General features: G+C 32.8%; 1 long non-coding RNA gene across 1 annotated transcript; it reads left to right on the forward strand.

Moving 5' to 3' along the window:
* Window positions 1-1,179: 1,179 nt before the first annotated feature.
* Window positions 1,180-3,613, forward strand: LOC123916634. Its single transcript, XR_006812219.1, has 3 exons — window positions 1,180-1,372; window positions 2,175-2,239; window positions 3,084-3,613. It is a non-coding gene; the product is annotated as an uncharacterized LOC123916634 (long non-coding RNA).
* The last annotated feature ends 330 nt before the right edge of the window (window positions 3,614-3,943 follow it).

A 3,943-nucleotide genomic window follows, 5' to 3' on the forward strand; every position in this document is an offset into this window, starting at 1 on the left:
GGAACCGTTGAGATGATGATTTTATTTTTTTTCGATTTAGGGATTTGAGATGAAAGTTGCTTCCTGAGATTTGATATGAAAGTTGTTTTTTGGGAAAAAAAAATTGTGGTATTTGAGATGAAGATTTTTTTAATTTTTAATTATTTTAAATAACAATGATTTGGAATAATTATAATAATAAAAATTCTAAGAAAATCCACATATGCATGCCACATCATAAAAAAAAAGATTCTATGTCTAGTTGGCGAATTAGGGGGGTAATTGAATGAATCTTTATATTACAGGGGGTAATCACAAATTTTTTTTTTTGCAGGGGGTAATGCCAAATTCGCTCATTTTGCAGGGGGTAAAACCATATTTACCCTAATTTATTTACTTTCTCCGTACCACAATATATGTCACTTTGACACTTTTATGCATATTAAGAAATGTAATGTCCCCATGAGCTTAGCTCAATTGGTTGGGACATCAGCATTTTATATGCAGGAGCCAGGGTTCGAACCCTGGACACTTCACTTATCCATCTTTAAAGGTGGAATTTCAAGCCACTAGGCTACCTGACCAAAAAAAAAAAAAAAAATGTAATTAATGTTGTATGAAAAAGAGAAATTATGAGTTAGTTTACAAAATTGTCCTTCATTAATTGTATGAGAAAGATAAATTGAAGAATTAAAAGAAGAAAGAGTAATATATAATTAAGGGTATAATAAGAAAAATAGCATTCAACGCTTTATTGGTATCGTAAAACGACATATATTGTGGTACAAATTTTTTTCTCAACGTGACATATATTATGGTATAGTCGGAATAAGATTTATAATAGGAAAATGCTAAACAGTGCCCCGGGGGCACTGTTTAAGGAACCAAATATAGTAATATCATATTGAAATTTGTGCAGTCAACGCCTCGAAAGTTTAAAAAGTGTTATTTTCAATTTTAAAATTTCCTTTTTTGGTTTCCTTAACCAGTGCCCCGGGGGCACCGGTTAGCATGACCCTTTATAATAAATGGAACAATCATTGTCGTGATAAATACTGATTACTGACGGATATAGGATAGGATAAATTAAAGAACAGAAATGTTATCCAGACACAAGGACCAAACAAATATACAACATGTTACATCACTGTTCATTTATACACCTAATTTATACTTTACCTCACGTGTGTCTCTCTTTTCCCTTTATACCCTGGCTTTTTTATTTTTTTTATTTCTTGTTATAGAAATTCTCTTTCTATTCCTCACTCATCTTCTTCCTCTCAACGAAATCAGATTCCTCCACGCCGATCTCCCTCCACCACCAATAATCGCGGCGAAATCTCCCTCTACCAGTAAACAATCATCATTGTCCCTCTTCTCTAGTCAATTTCAGGTTTGTTTCTACTCCTTTTTAGGGTTTTAGATTTATTTTATTTTTCCTTTTTATGGTTTCTTTGGTTTTCTTTAGTGTGGTTGGTTTTTTCGCCTCTGTTGTTTGGAATTGGGAGTACCTCTGTGGTTTTGGTTTGGGTGGGCAGGCAGCTTTGTCTTGGTGTGGTTGTGGTTCGCTTTTTCGCTTAGTGTGTAAGGGTCTGGTTTTGCGTTCTGCCTAGTTTTAGCAGAGGTTCTTAAGTATTTTTTTTTTTTTTTTGTGTTTCTGTTTGCCTGCTGCTTGTTTTTGCAGGGTCTGTTTGGTTAGGCTTGGGGTTTTGGCTTTTGTTTGTGCTAAATCCTAGGTTCTTTCATTTATATGTATCTTTGTCCTCTCTTGGTATGCCTTATGCCTTGGATTAGAGGTTTAATAAAATTTAGCAGTAAAAAAAAAAAAACTTTGGCCTTCTTGTAAGCCCAGGGACTCATTGTTAAATGTTAAGCTTAAACATTCTAAAGTTTTTGTCTCTTTTTTTTGTGTTAAAATTGTGTGAAGTGACCTCATGATGTTGTTATTCGTTCTTTTTGAGTTTTTCTTCCATTAATTGAAAAAAATTGTGTAATGGATTTATAATACAAAGAAAATTGAACTCTTCCTTTTTTCCTCACAATGAATCTGTTTTAAAAATTGGTTGGGTAGAAGGCAAACTTGTGAGTTGAGTTGTGATTTAAGATGTGATTTTAATTGTTTTTGAGTGATCTGATTTATACATGTTTTTGAGTAATCTCATCAACCCACCCTCAATTTTGTTTCGTTGTTTTAGGGTGGGTAAGGAAGAACAACCATCTGCAGAACCCCCATTCTTTGTTACCTATCGCGAACCAGCAAGTAAGAACATGTTTAACTAAAGGAAGTAGTCAATTTGTTTTGTGAATTCTTCTTAAAGTTCTGATATTTGTATAATCAAGTGGCATTGTACAAGGAATCCAATATAATTTAATAAACCCCTATGTGGAGAATGAAAAATTGAACTTGTTTGATCTTCTAGTTTGGACATTGATTGAATACATGTCAATAAAAGATGAATAAGTTTAATTGGAAGTGGCTAAAGAATTTAAAACTGTATAATTAGGATCAATAAACTTTCACATTTAACTTTTACTTATGAAACTTATTCAAGGACAAAACTTTAACTTTTGGTTGCGTACATATGATCTGCTGCACTTTTTATTTATATTGCTCTATCTCATCTCTTTGTTGAAAATATGTATATTGAACATGTCATGTCATCTTACTTTCAAATTAGAAGTTACTTGGATATTATTTTCTTATTCAATAAATTAATATTTGAAGGATTTTTCATGTTTTCTTTCTTCACATTGCTGCTACAACATACCTTTGGATTTTTCATGGTTTCTTTCCTTACTTTATTCTATAATATCTTGTGTGTTTGATCTAGTCCTATTTTCTTAATTGTCTTGTGAGTGTAGTGGCTAGTGCATTTACATGATTGTAGATAGTGATCGAAAGACCGAAAGGTGGAGATCATTATTGGGCTAAACTTTTTTAAAATCTACAACCAAACATTGTCTTGGCTGGATTGTTATATAATAGTGTAGATGTTGTGGATCTCAAGCTTTTAGCTTTTTTTATCCTCAATAATTTTATGTGATGGTTTGGTATCATTTGTTTTAATGTTTGAAGTCTCAACTTGTGCGTATTTAATTTGCAGCATAAGTTCACATGCGGCTAAGCATGCACATGCATCAGATATGCAGTCACTACTAGATGATGATGCTTGAACACAATGACAGCGGGATGTAGGTCAGGATGACGTAGGGCCGCAAGACGCATGTGATCAAAGAGATTCACCTGATGTAGCCGACTCCAAGTTATCATATGATATGATTAGCTTGAAGCAACTAATTTGCAAATGGTGTCTGCTTGACATGGATTATCTGAAACAACACTCGTTCAACAAGCTTAAATGGGCAGTAAAAACATTGAGAAGTTGAAGTTCAAGTTGTCTAATGAGAGGAAGAAAATGAGTTGGCTTATCATGAGAATTTTTTATTGCATATTTAATTACTTAGTATTTAGGGGGAAACTTATGGATTTTACTTGTAATGTCATGTACTTGAAATAATGTTATATGTTACTCTTGTTTTCTGTTTTGATTGTTTTTTAACAACTATGTAAGGTTGAACATGATAGTATTTGTATCATATTGTGTGAGCGATGTAACTTGGTGTGATGCACAAATTCTATGTCGTCTCCTTTCCCCCAATGTCTCAAGAAATTCTAGGCTATTCTCATGCTTGGAGTTTGCTATCTAATCCTATTTGTCCAATAATGATCTTCATATATATGTTAAGACAAAGTTAAAGGTGCATGAATTTTTCTTGTTTGAAAGATTTTAAGTCGGTTAACCATATATGTTGCCAAACTCTCCAAGTATCTACACATAACTCCCCACATCTCTATTATTAATAATCGAAAGGAATCTCACTATTTGATCACAAGTGTCATTGTATGAGACACTTCTAATGGTTTTCAGATGAAAAAGTTAAAATAAAGTTAAAGGTGAATGAT

This window comes from Trifolium pratense, linkage group LG3 (genome assembly GCF_020283565.1).
Source record: "Trifolium pratense cultivar HEN17-A07 linkage group LG3, ARS_RC_1.1, whole genome shotgun sequence".
NCBI classification, from domain to species: domain Eukaryota; kingdom Viridiplantae; phylum Streptophyta; class Magnoliopsida; order Fabales; family Fabaceae; genus Trifolium; species Trifolium pratense.